Source organism: Panthera pardus, unplaced genomic scaffold, assembly GCF_024362965.1.
Source record: "Panthera pardus isolate Hobbes unplaced genomic scaffold, ASM2436296v1 HiC_scaffold_7, whole genome shotgun sequence".
NCBI classification, from domain to species: Eukaryota; Metazoa; Chordata; class Mammalia; order Carnivora; family Felidae; genus Panthera; species Panthera pardus.
The window spans coordinates 2,975,156-2,994,850 of record NW_026527002.1 but is presented as its reverse complement, the minus strand read 5'-3'; the positions used below and the strand labels follow the sequence as shown (position 1 = coordinate 2,994,850).

The window sequence follows — 19,695 nt, the reverse complement described above, 5'->3', positions numbered from 1 at the left end:
GCTTAAATGTTAGGCACCCCTAAAATTTCCTCCAGGTTCTCAGTTTTGGGGGGGGGGGAGGGAGGGAAAGGGAGAAGGAGGAGGAAAATAAGAAGGGGGAGAGACAAGAGGGGCAAGGGGAAGAATAAGGAATCTCATCTGGTTTCTCCAGGGGCCACTTAGTCTTTCCTTCATAAAACTTCCCACTAATTATGACTACTTTTTTTTTCTGTTTGACACACATAGATTTATTATTTTTAATTGAAAAGTTTTTCTTTAAATTCGAAGTTGAAAAGTTTTGAAAAGCTTTTCTTTAAATTCCAGTTAGTTAACATACACTGTCATGTTAGTTTCGGGTGGACAACATCGTGCTTCAACACCTCCATACATCGCCCAGTGCTCACCAGCATTCTGCGAGCGCCCTCCTTAATCCCCATCACCTATTTTACCCACTTAGGTCTTTTGTCCATTTGGAATTTATGACTACTTTGATTTTGTTAGTAACTCTTTCATGTCTGTGTCCCCCACCAAATATCCCTCCTGATGTATATTTGTTTGATACTGTGTTAATAAGCTCTATTGTTTTGGGGGCGGGAAATGTCTCTACTCACTATGAGAGTATATTTTTTAGGCGTGCTAATGTCCTGGTTCCTAATTTTTAAAAAGACACTAGAGAAGCTAAATATTTACAAAAACACACGAAATTTTAGAACTGACAGTATCATTCGCTGACAAGGATGTGGAACAGTAGGAGATCTCCTTCACTGCTGGTAAGAATGGAACGTGCCACAGCCACTTTTGAAGAATGTATTGGTTTTTACAAGACTCTCTGTCTTCTTACCATATGATACAGCAGTGGCATTACTAGATATCCAGCCAACTGATCTGACAATGTACTAAACCTTCATTTAAGTTTATGGAAGCTTTCTCCATAATTTCCTTCAGGGGTAGGTGAATAGATAAACTGTGGTACATCTATATCGTGGCACATTATTTGGATAAAAAGGAAGCCACGGAAAAAAAACACGATGGCTCTTAAACGCATTTTGTTAAGTGAAAGGATTCAGGCTGAAAAGGCGACACGCTCCGTGATTCCTATTGCACGACATCTGGGAAAAGGCAAAACCCTGGAGATGATGAAACAGAAACAAAAACGAAAACAAAACAAAAACAACGGTTTCCAAGAGTTCAGAAGGAAAGGAGGAGGGCGAAAGAGGCGAAGCACAGGGAATGTGGTTGGGTGGTTAAGACTCTGCATGACACTCTGGTAAGAGCTACGGGACACCACGTCTCTGAAACACCTACGGAACGTTAGTGCACAGTGAACCTGAAGGCAAATTAAATCAAGTGCGTGGCTCCTCTGTGCTCGGGGGCCTCTCTGAGGGCACCCCTCTCCCTCCCACAGTCACCCCTGAGCCGGTCTCATTGGCCAGTGTTTGCCTAATGGGCTGGTAATCCTTTAGACTTCTGCCTGGGGCAACCAGTGTCTCTGAGCAGATGCCGGGAAGCTGGGGACTCCAGGGGCCCACTTAGGCTGGACCATGGGCTCTAGCTTCTGTAGCTCCTCCTTCGTGGGAAAAACAGAGACTATGCTCGAGACAGGCCCTTGTGCGCAGCAGTAGGAAAGGCTACTGGTAGGAAATAAGGCACCGACGGCAGCAGAGGCTCTATATCCATGGGAATGGTATGAGCCATCTCCAGGAATATTCTAGCCCCAATGCAAGGAAAGCAGCGAAAGTTGAAAACCTGGACAGGACTGAGAGAATGTGGACAGTATATGAACTAGGTCCATTCTGCCAAGCGGGCGCTGAATCCCTCCATCATTTTGGTTACCATACTCCAGGATTTCCCCAATATTACTCTGTAGCTGTGATACAGGGACGAGTGCTAAAGTCATTAGATTTATGACATTTCTTTAGACCTTTTTGTTGTTGTTTCCAATATCACCAAAGGTATCTGATGGCGACCTAAAGATTTTCTTGTGAATCTTCTTCACAGGCAGACACAGATAACATGACTATGTACCTTGAGCCCTGAGAGGCCACCAATAGTCTTCACGTGGCCGGAATTAACCAATCTTCTCTTTGCTGAGTTTTCCAGGATAGGGGGAGATGGAATTACCAAGACTGAAGCAACCTACATTAACCTGTTCATGAAAGAAAGCAATACCAAGAACTACTAGAAATCTACTCATACTGGCTGGGAAATGGAAAGGAGAGTACATTTTTTAATGTAGCTAGGTTTTTCTCAACTATGGGTGAATGTCTTTGAAATGCACAGAATGCTGCTCCAAAAATATTTTCATCAATTTATTAATTTTTCTGAAATATTTACTGGGACCCTATACCTCTTGGCATGATGGTAGATCCTGGGGTTACAAAAAGAGACTCTGATTTCTTCCCTGGAACGCTCATGAAAACAGAAAGCAAACAAAACCAAAACAGGAGTCAGCAGGGCACCCCATGGCTCTGCACCCTGGCCAGGAGCCACACCTCCCACAGGCAACTTATTCAGTCAAATCCCTGTTTAAAAAGGTAGATGGGGACCATAGCTTGGCCAAAAAACATTAAGAAAGTTTTGTGCTCAATGCTAAGCTTCTTTTGTGTTTGCTGATTGTGTCACTTTACCCAGGATAGACAATAGAGCCAGCAAAACCCAAAATAAGAGATGTTTGATCACTGAAGCCAATGACTAAACTCACAAAGAGGACTGAAAGGACTGGGGGTTTGACTAATAATTCCGGTGGCAAATGGGCCCAGAGATGTTGCACCCTGGTAACAGATGCAGCATGCGACACAAAGGGAATGGGCTGCAGAAAGACCATTGGAAATATGTCAAGAAGAAGAAGAAAAAAATCAGATGCTCAGACATCCCTGACAGCACAGAAAAGCAGTACGAGCATAAATAGCATAAAACCTATACATTCAAATATTAACTGTTTATATTATAGTAGTCTCGTTCTGGCAGTTTAAAAAAAAAAAGCCCAGGAAAATTCCTTTAGCCAAGTAGAGAGGGCAGGCGGCACAAAGCAGGGACAGGTGACCAGGCTGGGACAGCTGCTCACCCAGCGGACATCCAGGTTGCTCTTGCTCATGGGGCTGTTTTCCATTCAAACATAAAGCCCGTTGAGCTTTCCATGTGGACAACTATGAGCATGAATACTTGGGAGGCACAAGTGAAATTCTACAGGTCGGGTCAGAGACTAGAAAAAAATCCAATGACAGTACGTGTTAAGACGTGTCATCTTGAAATAGCCCATATGTGCCAAGTGGTGAGGTTTTGGGGTGATAGTGGAATTTGTGGGGTCTGGAGCCGGCGACCAAGAAAGAATTCTTGAAGATGTTTTTGGTGCAAAAAAGCGATTTTATTAAAGCACGGGGATAAGACCTGTGGCCGGAAGAGCTGCCCCTGGACCGTGAGGAGGGACTGGTTATATACTGGTTATATGGAGTCGGGGGAGGTAAAGTCAGGGGAAGTTTCCAGTGAGACTTTCGTATGGTAAAGAACACTCACAGGATACTGGAGGCCTAACTGTTGTCAAGCTAAGGTTGTTTTTCCCTCTAGCAAAGCATTAGCATTAAGACAGTAGAGAGTTCTTGGAGCAATTTACTCTGCCTGCCTCAGATATTTGTCAATGGGTTGCAGGTTATAAGGAAATTGAGTTCTGTCTGCCATTTCCTTCTGCCTTTGTTTCCCACATCACTATGGAGGGATGATGTTGGGGCTCCAGGAAACGGAGTCTATAGGTTTCTGGAGATTAGCCTATTGATAAGATTGCCCTTTTCTTGCGATTCACTAAGATATTTGTAAATAGATGGAGACTCGGGCCCTGTGGGACTGTGATCTCCCTCAGTTAACCATTTGTTTTTCCCCTTTCCTTTGTTCTTGGCCAGCCAGGAGTGCTCAAGGGATATCACACACTTTCCACCTGGGGGGTGGGGGGGGGGAGGGGGGTGGGAAGAAGGCAGAGGGGCAGTGTTTGCAGCCTCTTATGCTCCCTCATCACAAAGTATCAGAAAATAGGCAATGTGGGTCGGCTATGTGTTATTAGACCACGTTTAGTATTTCTCCTCTTTACTCATCCTGTCTCAAAACAATATCAATTGAGACGTGTTGCTTGCCAACAGATTATGTTAAACTAAAAAATTTTTTAAAAAACATGAAAGCAAAGATATCTACCTCAGAAGATAGAAAAATGTTTGAAATGTATTTAGAGATATTTTTAAAAATAAAATATTAACTATTTTTTGTGAGGTGCTGTGACGATGGAACCGCCATCTTCAAATGAATTTTCAGTACTCTTCTTCTGACCGCCTTTCTCCCTGCTTTCATTTATGATACGTAACTTTCCTCAGGCTACAGACGGAATCTGCAGGGTATGATACTCTGAAATCCTGTCCCGCGAGCCTTCCACAAGGGTGAAGTGAAAGCACACAGGGGCCAGGCCTGACACCGGGAAACCTCAGTAGGTAACAGACAATGTCTCTTGCAGAGCAATCGCTTGCCCCTTTCTGGCGAGCACAGCATAGTTTTGGCAGTTCCCACTTCTTTTATGTGTTTAGTTTTTTTAAATCTTTATTTATTTTTGCGAGAGAGAGAGAGGGACACAGCATGAGCAGGGGAGGAACAGAGAGAGGAGACACAGAATCCGAAGCAGGCTCCAGGCTCTGAGCTGTCAGTACAGAGCCCGACGCGGGGCTGGAGTCCACGAACTGGGAGATCACGACCTGAGCCGAAGTCGGACGCTTAACTGACTGAGCCACCCAGGCGCCCCTGAGTTCCCGCTTCTATGGTTCGCTCTCTGTCTCTGTTTAAGTTAACACTTCCACATGGGCTTTCAAAGGAAGGCCTGAAATGCCAGAGAATCACAGGCCTCCAGGAAACAGTGACAACCATCAGGTTTGTAGGGTTTGGGGGAGAGAGGAGTGGATTCAGAGGTAAGGAAAGGCAGTGGTGAGAGGCCAAGTAGTTCTAGAACACCCACTCCTGTTTCAATAACATTTTTTTTATCACCCCTCTCCTTCATCTTTTGGGCTTGCCTGTGATATTTTATTTGAAGAAAAGACCTAACGATGCACACAGTCTAGCAATGAAAAATCATTTGAAAGCCTTGAATATAATTTTCTGCTGCACTAGAATGTGTTCTTTGTGCTTACTCGGAAAATGTGCATTAGAATTTTCTGAGCTTATGCAAATGTCGACAATGATTTGTGTTTTAGGAGGAGGACAAAGACTACCTGCACTCAGGTGGTCAGGGATCAGGATTCGGTGCGAAAGGAAGTATTAGGGATCCATCCCTATCTGGGTGCCGCCGTGATTGATAGAGCACTACACGGCTTCCATTAAATATTATTTGTAAATATTTAGAATATTCAGTAACCAGAACAACTCTAGATCTAATTGCTTGTAATCTTAAGTGGCTCCGAACCTTGCCGCACTCCTTGAGAACCCAGGCTGCGAAATCCATCTATAGGCCAGCTGCGCAAACGCATTTCTGGTCCTAGAGCTCTATGGTCCTCGTGACACACGGACATATACGCAAAAGCATTCCTGCCATTTTAATATTACGCTTAAATATAACTTAATACCACAATATGTACACAACACGCCTTTCAGTGTTAACATTCCTTTCAACGTAATGGACGACGATGAGTTTCCTGATTCTCACTGAAACCACAACGCAAGTGCTCGCATGACAGGAAATAAGAACTCAAAGACACTGTGAAAATTGGTGAGGAGAGTAGCTCTAGTGACTTTAATCCTAACCTTTCATGACCATGTTTTGCTTTTTCTAGCAAAGAGAGTATGAGCCCTTCCAAAAGTAACATTTGTCCTAGCGCTGAACTCAGAGACATACTCAACTTCCACCTGCCTGGCCTATGACTCAAGTTCCCTTACTGAAAGCATGTTTCATTTACTTCACAAATTTTCATTCCACTTTCTCTTCCTCTCTTCTGAATAAACAACAAAGAACGTGACCATCCCCAGGACTCTGGTGTTGTGAAGCATTTTACAACATTTTGCCAAGGCCCCCCTTGTATGGTCACCCATTTACGCTTTCTCCAGGACCGCAGGCTCACAGCAGTGTGGGACACCAGTTCTCACCCCGATGAGAAGTCATGGACCCCTCACCTCATGAAGCAAGCTTTAGAAAAAACTAATTTATATTGCTCCTTCCTCTAAATGGTGCTCATCGAAGGAACAACATAAATTTAATACAGTTGCTTAAATAAATATGGTGGAAAGCGATGTCCAAACATAGTCTAACCACTGAACATTGCCATGTGTTCAGAGTGCTGCTGTCCTCCCGAAGTCAGGAAATTAAAAACAAAGTGAATTTTGTTATATGGTTCTAGAGCAAAGAAGCTTCATAAAGCTTACTACTGAAGCAAACAACTTACAATAGACATGTAGAAAAATGATTATTTTTTTTCATTAACTCACTCACATTCTTGAAAAGTAACGGTCTTACCTGAATTTAGGTAGAGCAATTATTTTCCCTTTTCAGATGTCACTTCTCTGGCAATCTCAACATTCTGGAGAGCAGTCTAGATGCAAAAGCAGAAATAAAAAGTCCTATGAGCATTCAAAATAGAAGCAATAAAATCTACACACCGAAATGTGTTCGCTTTATCCGTAAGGAAGACATGCATCCCATTTACATGTGTAACATATTCAATTTTTACCAGATTTCTTTGTGAATTTCTGGGAGTAACTCAAAACCTTGTGAATCATCAAGAGGGGAAATAGCTGAGTATTTCCCAAATGGCTAATGTTATAAGACTGAGTTCTGCAGAACACATTTTGGGGAAATTGGCTTATAAAAAAAGTACAAAAGCATATTTGGTAATCTTCCCAACATTGTATCTGCCAGTAGTTGGCATTTGGATATAAGCTGCCAATTCCACAGCCCTTAGAATTAGACTCTGAGTTTAAATTATTGATAATATTTAAAAGCACTCCTTGTGAGGAATGGCATATTGATTTGATGCCATGAAGTGATTATTTTTAATGAGGCATAGCTATTAACTCGGTTTTATCATGAAGGAGAAGGGGGTTAGCTTCTACACATCCAGGCCTGGGCAACAGCTTGCTAATTCCGAAGGCCAGAATGATGTTTCAGCTTTGGCCACTTCATTTTTAATGCTCCCGTTTATGCTATTTGTCCTCTCGTGAACTCAGTTGTAGTTTTGAGTACTCAGTAGTACTACTTTTGAGTAGTACTCAGTTTGTACTACTTTAATAAAAGGGTAGGCAGGTGAAATGTCACATTGAATAGAGCAGTCCTTATCAAAAGAAGTTCCAAAGGCATACAGCTGGCTGCAGAGAAACTTCGTAGCTCATCAAAGATACATCTCAGATTCGACAGATGCATCCAAATCTGAACCCGATTCAGATTTATCCAGAGGCCTATGAATATGAATATATGACTTTTTTTTTAAGGTTTTATTTATTTTTGAGACAGAGAGAGACAGAGCATGAACGGGGGAGGGGCAGAGAGAGAGGGAGACACAGAATCGGAAGCAGGCTCCAGGCTCTGAGCCATCAGCCCAGAGCCCAACGCGGGGCTCGAACTCACGGACCGCGAGATCGTGACCTGAGCTGAAGTCGGACGCCTAACCGACTGAGCCACCCAGGCGCCCCCTATATGACTTTTTAATAAGCTCCACAGAGAAATCTGAATCTCAGCCATGTTGAGAACCCTAAAGAGTATATAAGCTTCTGGGCTATGGTAGCAAGAATTCTTGACGGCCCTCTAGAATCCCACGCCCTCGTGTACGGGCACCTGTAGGATCCCTTGCCTGCGATCCCATGACTGTGGGCTGAGCTTGTGGCTTTGCTTTGTTTGTTTGTTGGAGGGTTTTTTTTTTATGCTTTTAGTTGGTTTTATTTTTTTTGAATATAATTTATTGTCAAATTGGTTTCCATACAACCCAACAAGTGTCCTCCTCCACATCCATCACCCACTTTCCCCTCTCCCCCACCCCCCCATTAACCATCAGTTTGTTCTCAGTATGTAAGAGTCTCTTAGGGTTTGCCTCCCTCCCTCTCTGTAACTTTTTTTCCCCTTCGCCTCCCCAGGGTCTTCTGTTAAGTTTCTCCAGAACCACATGAGTGAAAACATATGGTATCTGTCTTTCTCTGCCTGACTTATTTCACTTAGCATAATACCCCCCAGTTCCATCCATGTTGTTGCAAATGGCCAGATTTCATTCTTCCTCGTTGCCAAGTAGTATTCCATTGTGTATATAAACCACATCTTCTTTATCCATTCATCAGTTGATGGACATTTAGGCTTTTTCTGTAAGTTGGCTATTGTTGAAAGTGCTGCTATAAACATTGGGGACAAGTGCCCCTACGCATCAGCACTCCTGTATATCTTGGGTAAATTCCTAGCAGTGCTATTGTTTGGTCATAGGGTAGATCTAGTTTTAACTTTTTGAGGAAGCTCCACACTGTTTTCCAGAGCAGCTGCACCAGTTTGCATTCCCACCAACAGTGCAAGAGGGTTCCCGTTTCCTCCACATCCTCTCCAGCACCTATAGTCTCCTGATTTGTTCATTTTAGCCCCTCTGACCAGCGTGAGGTCATATCTCAGTGTGGTTTTGATTTTGTATTTCCCTGATGAGGAGTGATGTTGAGCATCTTTTCATGTGTCTGTTAACCATCTGGATGTCTTCTTTAGAAAAGTATCTATTCATGTCTTCTGCCCAATTCCTCACTGGATTATTTGTTTTTTGGGTATTGAGTTTGGTAAGTTCTTTATAGATTTTGGATACTACCCCTTTGTCCAATATGTCATTTGCAAATATCTTTTCCCATTCTGTCGGTTGCCTTTTAGTTTTGTTGGTTGTTTCCTTTGCAGTGCAGAAGCTTTTTATCTTGATGAGGTCCCAATAGTTCACTTTTGCTTTTAATTCCCTTGCCTTTGGGGATGTGTCACATAAGAAATTGCTGTGGCTGAGGTCAGAGAGGTGTTCCCCTGCTTTCTCCTCTAGGGTTTTGATGGTTTCCTATCTCACATTCAGGTCCTTCATCCATTTTCAGTTTATTTTTGTGAATGGTGTAAGAAAGTGGTCTAGTTTCATCCTTCTGCATGTTGCTGTCCAGTTCTCCCAGCACCATTTGTTAAAAAGAGACTATCTTTTGTTCATTGGATACTCTTTCCTGCTTTGTCCAAGATTAGTTGGCCATACATTTGTGGGTGCAATTCTGGGGTCTCTATTCTATTCCATTGGTTTATGTGTCTGTTTTTGTTACAATACCATACCGTCTTGATGATTACAGCTTTGTAGTAGAGGCTAAAGTCTGGGATTGTGATGCCTCCTGCTTTGGTTTTCTTCTTCAATATTACTTTGGCTATTTGGGGTCTTTTGTGGTTCCATACAAATTTCAGGATTGTTTGTTCTAGCTTTGAGAAGAATTCTGGTGCAATTTTGACTGGGATTGCATTGAATGTGTAGATAGCTTTGAGTAGTATTGACATTTTAACAATATATATTCTTCCAATCCATGAGCATGAAATGTTTTTCCATTTTTTTGTATCTTCTTCAATTTCCTTCATAAGCTTTCTATAGTTTTCAGCATACAGATCTTTTACATATTTGGTCAGGTTTATTCCTAGGTATTTTATGGGTTTTGGTGCAATTGTGAATGTGATCAGTTTCTTTATGTCTCTTTCTTTTGCTTCATTATTGGTATATAAAAATGAAACTGATTTCTGTACATTAATTTTGTACCCTGTGACTTTGCTGAATTCATGTATCAGTTCTAGCAGACGTTTGGTGGAGTCTGTAGGGTTTTCATGTAGAGTATCATGTCTTCTGTGAAAAGTGAAAGTTTGACTTCATCTTTCCCAATTTTGATGCCTCTTATTTCATTTTGTTGTCTGATTGCTAATGCTAGGACTTCCAACACTATGTTAAACAACAGCGGTGAGAGTGGACATCCCTGTCATATTCCTGATCTCAGGAGGAAAGATTTCAGTTTTTCCCCATTGAGGATGATATTAGCTGTGGGCTTTTCATAAATGGCTTTTATGATGTTTAAGTGTGTTCCTTCTATCCAGACTTTCTCAAGGGTTTTCATCAAGAAAGGATGCTATTTTCTGTCAGGTGCTTTTTCTGCAAGTATTGACAGGAACATACTGTTCTTATCTTTTCTTTTATTAATGTGATGTATCACACTGATTGATTTGTGAATATGGAACCAGCACTGCAGCCCGGGAATGAATCCCACATGACCATGGTGAATAATTATTTTTATATGCTGTTGAATTCAATTCGCTAGTATCTTATTGAGAATTTTTGCATCCATATTCATCAGGAATATTGGCCTATAATTCTCTTTTTTTGCTGGTGTCTGTCTCGTTTGGGAATCAAGATAATACTGGCTGCATAGAATGAGTCCGGAAGTTTTCCTTCCATTTCTATTTTTTGGAAGAAATTGAGAAGGATAGGTTTTAACTCTGCTTTAAATGCCTGGTCGAATTCCCCAGGGAAGTCATCTGTTTCAAGACTCTTATTTGTTGGGAGATTTTTGATAACTGATTCAGTTTCTTCGCTGGTTGTGGGTCTGTTCAAATTTTCTATTTCTTCCCGTTTGAGTTTTGGAAGTGTGTGGGTACTTAGGAATTTGTCCATTTCTATCAGGGTGTCCAGTTTGTTGGCATATAATTTTTCATAGTATTCCCTGATAATTGCTTGTATTTCTGAGGGATTGGTTGTAATAAATCCATTTTCATTCGTGATTTTATCTATTTGGGTCATCTCCCTTTTCTTTTTGAGAAGCCTGGCTAGAGGTTTATCAATTTTGTTTATTGTTTTCAAAAAACCAACACTTGGCTTCACTGATCTGTCCTACTGTTTGTTTCTTTGTGTTGTTTTTTTTTTTTTTTGGATTCTATGTCGTTCATTTCTGCTCTGATCTTTATTATTTCTCTTCTTCTGTTGGGTTTGGGGTGTCTTTGCTGTTCTGCTTCTAGTTCCTTTAGGTGTGCTGTTAGATTTTGTATTTGGGATTTTCTTGTTTGAGATAGGCCTGGATTGCAATGTATTTTCCTCTCAGGACTGCCTTCGCTGCATCCCAAAGTGTTTGGATTGTTGTATTTTAATTTTCATTTGTTTCCATATATATTTTAAATATTTTCTCTAATTGCCTGGTTGACCCATTCGTTCTTCAGTAAGATGCTGTTTTACCTCCGTGCTTTTGGCGGTTTTCTAGACTTTTTCCTGTGGTTGATTTCAAGTTTCATAGCACTGTGAACTGAAAGTATGCATGGGATGATCTCAGTTCTTTTATATTTATTGAGAGCTGTTTTGTGACCCAGTATGTGATCTATCTTGGAGAATATTCCGTGTGCACTGGAGAAGAAAGTATATTCTGTTGCTTTGGGATGTAGAGTTCTAAATATATCTGTCAAGTCCATCTGGTCCAGTGTATTGTTAAGGGCCATTGTTTCTTTACTGATCTGTGTCTATATGATCTGTCCATTGTTGTAAGTGGAGTCTTAAAGTCCCTTGCAATTACCATTCTTATTAATAAGGTTGCTTATGTTTGTGATTAATTGTTTTATATATTTGGGGGTTTCCATATTTGGTGCATAAACATTTATAATTGTTAGCTCTTACTGATGGATAGACCTTGTAATTATTATATAATGCCCTTCTTCATCTCTTGTTACAGCCTTTAATTTAAAGTCTAATTTGTCTGATTTAAGTATGGCTACTTTCTTTGGACTTCCAGTAGCATGATAGATAGTTCTCTATCCCCTCACTTTCAATCTGAAGGTGTCCTCAGGTCTAAAATGAGTCTCTTGTAGACAGCAAATAGATGGGTCTTGTTTTTTCATCCATTCTGATACCCTGTGTCTTTTGGTTGGCTCATTTAGTCCATTTACATTCAGTGTCACTATAAAAAGATATGGGTTTAGAGTCATTGTGGTGTCTGTAGGTTTCATGCTTGTAGTGATGTCTCTGGTACTTTGTGGGCCTTGCAACATGTCACTCACAGAATCCCCCTTAGGATCTCTCATAGGGCTGGTTTTGTGGTTATGAAGTCCTTCAGTTTTTGTTTGTTTTGGAAAACCTTTATCTCTCCTTCTATTCTGAATGACAGGCTTGCTGGATAAAGGATTCTTAGCTGTAATTTTTTTCTCTTCATCACATTGAAGATTTCCTGCCATTCTTTTCTGTCCTGCCAAGTTTCAGTAGATAGGTCTGCTATTTTATGCAGACCTTATGCATCTACCTTTGTACGTTAAGGTTCATTTATGCCTAGCTGCTTTCAGAATTCTCTCTTTATCCTTGTATTTTGCCAGTTTCACTATGATATGTCATGCAGAAGATCGATTCAAGTTATGTCTAAAGGCAGTTCTCTGTGCCTCTTGGATTTCAATGTCTGTTTCCTTCCCCAGACTGGGGAATTTCTCAGCTGTGATTTGTTCAAGCACACCTTCCACCCCTTTCCCTCTCTTCTTCTTCTGGAATTTCTATGATACGGATGTTGTTCTGCTTGATTGCATCACTTGGTTCTCTAATTCTTCCCTCGTGGTCCTGGAATTTTTTATCTCTCTTTTTCTCAGCTTCCTCTTTTTCCACAATTTTATCTTCTAATTCACCTATTCTCCCCTCTGCCTCTTCAATCCGCACTGTGGCCGCCTCCATTTTATTTTGCACCTCATTTATAACATTTTTTTTTAATTCATCGTGACCATCTTTTAGTTCCTTGATCTCTGCAGTAATAGATCCTCTGCTGTATTCTATGCCTTTTTCAAGCCCAGCGATTAATCTTATGACTATAATTCTAAATTCTTGTTCAGGTATATTGCTTATACCTGTTTTGATCAATTCTTTAGCTGTCACTTCTTCCTGGAATTTCTTTTTGAGGGGAATTCTTCTGTTTCATCATTTTGGCTAGTTTTCTGTCCCTTATGTGTTTTAAAAGCTTGTTATGTGCTCTGCACCTGCCACCACTGCCATAAAGTAAAGGAGGGCTATATACCGTCTGGGGCCTGGGCCTTCGGGAGGTGTATTTTGGAGAGTGTTACTTGCTCTCTGTTGTTGTGACTTTGGTTGCTTCATCTCCCCTCTTGTAGTGATGTTTTGGACCCTCCATGAGGTGTGCTTTGATTTGTTCCTTGAAGTAGCCCTCCACTATGGGCTCCGGGACTGATCCCTGAGGCTCCACCTTGGTGACTGTGGGGGGAAAAGCGGTGACCCCTCGCTCTCTTCTCCATGGACCTGGTGGACTCTGAGTGGTCCTCACTGTGCTGAGGGCACAGACAGGGCGGTCCTTCTTGCTCCACCAACTTCCCTGAGCCTGAACTTGTCTAGGATTCCAAGTCCCGCTCCCGACACTCTGGTACTGGGGAAGCGCCTCTTTGTGTGGCCCGGTTTGTGGTCCCGGCTGGCTTTGTCTGTGCTGCCACACTTCAGGGAAGACCGCCTTCTCCTACTGTGGACCGCACTGCTGACCTCGTCGCCGAGGCCTGGGGGTGGCGGACGCAGGCAGGCTATGTCCTGTCCCAACGCGCTCCAGGGAGGGGGCCGCTTTCTCCCGCTGCAGACCGTGCCCCTGACCTACCACTGCACCCAGACCCCTGGCTCTCCTCCTCCCCGGGTGCCTGAACAGGGAGCCAGCCCCAGTCCAAGAAAGCCCTGCAGTTGGAGATGAGATCCCTCTCCGTCTTGGTCAGAGGTTTGTCTCTTGTTCAGATACAGCCCTATGCTTCCCCAGCCGCTGTTTCTCTTCCCTTTGTCTCTCTGCAGAAGGGGGTCCCTACCCTCTGTGCCCACGCGGCTTTTTTTTATATCCCCCAGTTCACAATCACCCACCTATAGCCTGTCAAGCATGTCCCAGTGTCTCCCTTTTAGACTCAGTCTCTTTTCCTCCCAGACTCTTGGAGTTCAAAGTCCTTTGGCTTCAGCACTTAATTGTTTGAGAGATGTGAGAAGTACAGATTCCCCTACTTCTGTCATAAGCTCCCGAATCAGTTAATTTTGAATTAACCAACTTGAGGGAGATTTTCTTGAGTAGCCAGACTTGGCTGAGGGAGGGGAGGTCTTACGAAGGGTCATAGATTCAAACTGGGGGAGATTCTTCTCCTGGCTATGAAGAAGTAAGCGGCCTTATTAGGGACGACCATATGCCTACTAGGAGCTCAGAGCAACACTGGCTGATAGGCGACACAAAAACAGGAAAACCAGTCCCAAAACACAAAAATCTGGATTCTGTGAATGACTTCTATGGATTTGAAGAAAGACCCTGATGTCTGCATAACATAGCCCGGTTGACACATGATTGTAGCTTTAGAAGATGCTACATGTGACTAAGGTTATTTTTTTAATTCAGAAGTTTGATGATTCAGAATTATGTATTAAGTGAGAATAGAATCAATCACAGTACAACTCTCAACACTATCTCAAGATATACAAAATTTAAGCCTCTGTTGTTTCTTTAGTTATTTTCCATGAACTAATTATTTAACCTGATCCCATTTTCACCATTTCTTTTCTTCTCCTGATGTATTCCATGGGGTTTATTTCAGGAATGGTAAATACGCATCAGTGTTCTCCAATTAAAAACAAACAAACCAATAAAATATGGCCTTGCTCCATAGGACCCTGTTGAAGTGTGAGAGTAGGAACACTGCTTGCAGAACATTGTGCTGTCATAACCCGGTGGCTGTATGCCTATGCCTGGTCTCTGTGGGTGTAGGGAAGAGCTGATATTAGTCTTAAGTGGCCATTCTTGCACCCCCAGGTGTGAGCAGTACCAAGTATGACAAGCAGAAGAGGGAAAGGAAACCCGATGGCTGCATGTCTCAGTTTATGTCTTTTGTTCAGATACTTACCAGCTTCAGGTCCACAACCACCCACTGATGTCTACTTGGGTGCCCCACACAGACTTTAACGTGACACCAGATAAAAACTAAAAGCCAAAACAATAATCAAATAACCAAAAGGAGAATTTGCTAAAGCTATTAAACACCTAAAAAAGGTAGGTTGAAAAATTAGTTACTTAAGAAAATCCAGGAAAGGAGGGAGACAGAGTTTCTGCCCACTGAGAAATACAAGGCAAAAAACAAAAAAAAAAAGAAATTCCAGGGACCTCAATACCTGGATACTCAGTTCCCTGAGTGACCTGCCTTTCTCTCTCTGCCTTTCCAGGTCTTAATATGAATGATTTACATATGATATCTAGGAGTGTAAGCTGTACTTAACTGGAAGAAATAGGCAAAACTTACTCTATACAAGTTTCTTTAGAAAGAGAAATCCAAATCCATTTGTTGATTTAGGAATGAAATAGAAAAATTTTAAATGAGAAATTTAAGAGAACACGCGTGACCTTAAAATATACATCCTGGACTTCAATTATGGGCATGTCATGTAACAGAGATATATTCCTACCGCCTGTTTGACCAGTGCTGGCTGCTCATGGCATAAATTGTTATTCACTGAAAACACCATAACACAAATGCCATTGAAGAAAACAAATTTAGGCATGAGTATTGAAAAGTTAAAGAAAGAAAATTAAATAAATGAAATCTACAGTATTTCAGAACACCACTCATCTATATACACATTTTAAACGATCGTTATTTAATGAGGCAAGACATTATCCAAATAGTACTTGGGTTTCAACATAGACTTTCTTCATAAACTTGTAAGACAAAGCATCGTTATTTAACTGGAGAGTAAATTTTGACGTGTGCAAAACAACTTTTTTTCCATTTTATGAACAATAATAATTTCACAAGTCAGAGCTTTTAAAAGGGAAGGTTTGTCACTATTAGAAAAAGACTATCAGCTTTGATGCTGCAAAAAGAAACGCACAAACTACAATCGATGTCCACACAACTGTGGGAAGCTCTCTTCTTGCCCAAATTTACTCTAACACCCTGTCGTAGTTAACAAAAGGCATTTTGTGTCCTCCAAACAAGAGTCTTTTGTTACAGAATAAAGTACGTTGTAACAGAATGACAACCTCAAATTATACGTGCCAGCAGCAGTTTAAAACATGCATACTACAGTATTCCATAAACACGAAGATCAGGATTTACGTTCAAGTTGCAGGCTCTGTAGCAAGCATTCTACACTATAGGGGGTAGGAATATTATTAATGCTACTTTGGAGTTTTTCTTAAGAATGCCAAAATATTTTTAATTATTTTCATAATCTTTATACACAAAAATAATAAGTGACCCAGTGATGTTTTATTGGCGTGCATTTCAGAATACATTCTGTAAGATTAATGTGCCAAGGCAACGAGCTGATTTGTCAGAGTCCGCATGGGATAATAGAGACAGGGAAAAATTACATCTTTCAAAACCATGACAGAGGTGTAAAATGTGGGATAATTTCTTAACTCTCCCATGAACTCAGACCCTTTGCAATTGGCTCACAGCATCTCCCAGTAAGAGTGTCTAGTTCCATATCACTTAAATCCATTCTGGGCTTGATCAGTAGTGTGCAACAGAAGAAACCATATGCTAGTACTGCAACCAGGACTCAAGAAGCTGTGTATATTTCTACTTTCCCTCCAAACTTTTCCAATAGGAAGAACAAGCCCAGAAGAGCCCCTTGCATGATGAGAACTCACACACTCTGGAGACTAATTGTCCCATCTGAGGCCCTGGACATTTGAGAAGTCAGCAAAAGTGCTTATGGGACTCATAGTCAACCATGGAAACATGAAAGAATCAAGACGACAGATTCTCAGCTGACCCATAACGACATAAGCAATAATAACTACTTATTTTTTCAAGTTACAAAAATTTTGGATAGTTTGTTATGCTGCAGCACTAAGAAATACAACCACAGAAATGGAAAAATTATGCATGCAATTGTACATTTAACAGATACCTTCATGAATCTCATATTTGTCTAACTCATTTACATTGAATTGTTTAAGCAATGATTATATATACATTTTCTGACCGTATTCAGAGAACATCCTTTGTAGACTTCTTCATGGGCAATAGTCTATGAATTGTTGGATGTTCTTCGTCTTCTGTTTCTATCACTGTCATGACAAAATAAACCTGCATACAATTGTTGCAAAAATCAAAAGTCATAGTCAATGTCCTTCATTATAGCCACAGAGATGCATTTCTTATCCTCTGGAATTAATGCAGCAATTTGGAAAACAGTTTGCTAGTTCCTCGAAGTGTGAAATGAATATATAAGAGACATCTGCTATTTCGTGTGCTAACAGAGAGAATTTCACAAAGGGAGCATACTTAAGTCTTTGAAATAAAATGTTACATGAAGAAAATTTAAGTATCTGAAAATTATGTGTGTTATAATGTGATTTTTATGAAGGTACAACAGAAGACAAGTAAATGCCATATTGATTAGCCATACATGTTTTTCAAAAAAGCAAGGGAAAGCAAAGGATTCTGGGAAGCTGGCAGAATAAGAAGCCCTGGGAACCTATTTCTTCACCTGGACAACAATTACATTGGCAGAACCTGTCTGATGTACTTTGGGAATTCTGGACTCAATCTGAAGGGGGAACTTGGACAGAAAGTTGTAGTTAATGGCAGGCAGCTATGCACATGCTCCTGGAGCAGACTGCCCGTGGCTTTCAGGAGCCAGACTGAGCGAAAACCAACCCTGTCCTCCAAGTACTGGCTATGTATGTTCTGATCACCGATTGCTGCTTCTGATCTCAGAGGTGAAAAAGAGAAAAAGAGAAGGGCATCCACTGTTGTTGCCACTCCCCCCCCGCAGATGTGACTTCTGGGGGAATTAAATGCTCTCGACTATCACCTTCATTTTCTCTTTTTCTCCTTTGGGAGTCAGACTTTAAAAGCCAGGACATGTACATGCAAGTATACATGTAGTAAGAGTTCGAAAGCAGCTGTGTGTGTACAGGAAAAGGACGTAGGTCCGGAAAAAGCCTGAAAGAAACCTTGAGTTTACATCTGAGACAAAAACTTGGCACAGAGACTGCCTATAAAAAAGTTAAAAAAAAAAACAAAAAAACAAAACTAAGCAGGAGGAACCAAGATGGCGGAACAGCATGGAAGATTTTTTTTGTGTCTCGCGTCTATGAAATACAGCCAGATCAACACTAAACCATCCTGCACACCTAGAAAACTGATTTGAGGATTCACACAACAATCTGCACAACCTGAACCACAGAATTCAGCAGGTACAAGGAGCAGAGAGGTGAATTGGGGGAGAGATAAGCCATAGAGGGCAGGGAGCTGTTTTTTGTGTGTGTAGAGAGGACAGAGACGGGGGGAGAGTTCAGGAAAAGCACTCCCCCCCCAACAAAGGAGGCTGGAGAGAGAGTGGAAAAGTGGAAACAGCAATAGGGACTGAACTAAAAGGGGAGAAAAGAAAGGAGAGGGTTTAAACTCCATTAAGACTCTATAAAGGGGGAGTGCAGAGCCTGAAACTCTGCAGCTCAATAACTGGTGGTGCTCTGGTGAGAAGGGAAAATCCCCAGAAACAGAGTGAAGTCCAAGGGTCATCAGGCCACATGGGGAGAGGTGGTTCCCCTGCTGGGAGGACATCTGGTAGAGCCTGTGTGGCCCCCCAAAGGCAAAGGTCTCAGAGGACTCAGAGAACAACCACATTCGCTGGTGCTGGAAGAAGGTCGTTAAAGGTGAAGCCTGGTGCCTGATGTGTGTTGCAATTTGCCATTACCCCTGAAACTCTGCTGCTACACGATTGCATGAACTTTCTCTGGGGCAGGCTGACACCCAGCCACAGTCTCTGGGCACCGGCATAAGCGCATCCTGTGAATGTTCCTGGGTGCAGCCGGCACCCAGCCATTGCTCTACTCCCACAGACAGGAAGAACGGGTCAAAGCCACAGCCCCTCAGAAGTAAGGGGTTGGGAAACACAGCCACATCTGAGATAAAACTCAGGAAGAAGGTGCTGCCTAGGGCTTGGTCACCAACAGTGTAAAAGTGGGGAGTGGACGGAAGCCAGAGACAAAGGTGTGTGACTACTGATTGGGGAGAACAGAGTTCTGATACTAGAGACTGGGTAGGTGGGTGACACCATGTTCACCACTCCTGCCCATGCACATATGCACATATGAGTGCCACAACAATCCACCCCAGTGATCTAAGCAGCGCCATCTAGTGGAGAATGGATCCATTACACTAAGCCACACCTAACTGGGCCAGCATCGCTCTTCAGGAACACAAGTCTCTCTGCCTGCTAAGTTTATGGCCTATAAAGCACTTCATACTTTGACTTCTAGGGGAAAACGAAGTAATTTCAATCATATTTCAGTCTGTTCACTGGTCCATATATTCAATTTTCTTTTTCATTTCTTTTTCTTTTTTTCTCTTTTTATATTCTTTCCTTTTTCTTGGATACAGAAAGAGAAAAAAATTATTTTTATTTTCAATTTTTATTAAAAATATTTTTCTTCAAGGTTTTTTTCTACTATACCTTTTATCTGTGTGTAAACTTTTTCAAATTCTATTTTACTTCCATCATTTTATTCTAATTCAGTGTGTTCATTTCTTTTCAAATTTTCAAAAGATTTCCTTTCTTTTTCTTTTCCCTTGTTTCTCTAATCTACCAAGCCCCTTTCAACACCCAGACAGAACACACCCAGGATCTAGCATCATTTATTTGATTTGTGTGTGTGTGTGTGTGTGTTGTTAAATTTTTCATTTTAATTTTTTTAAATTTTATTAAAAAAATTTTTTTTTGCCTCATTTATTCTTTTTCTCCCTTCAAAATA

General features: G+C 41.5%; 1 protein-coding gene across 6 annotated transcripts in view; it reads right to left on the bottom strand.

The window, feature by feature from the left end:
• Window positions 1-19,695, bottom strand: part of SNTG1 (syntrophin gamma 1) — an 881,864-nt gene that overhangs the window by 560,603 nt on the left and 301,566 nt on the right. For all 6 annotated transcript variants that reach the window (XM_019428901.2, XM_019428905.2, XM_053896624.1 and 3 more), the window contains one exon: window positions 6,452-6,527. The gene's annotated coding sequence lies outside the window, so the exon portion shown is untranslated. The remainder of the gene's footprint in view (window positions 1-6,451; window positions 6,528-19,695) is intronic.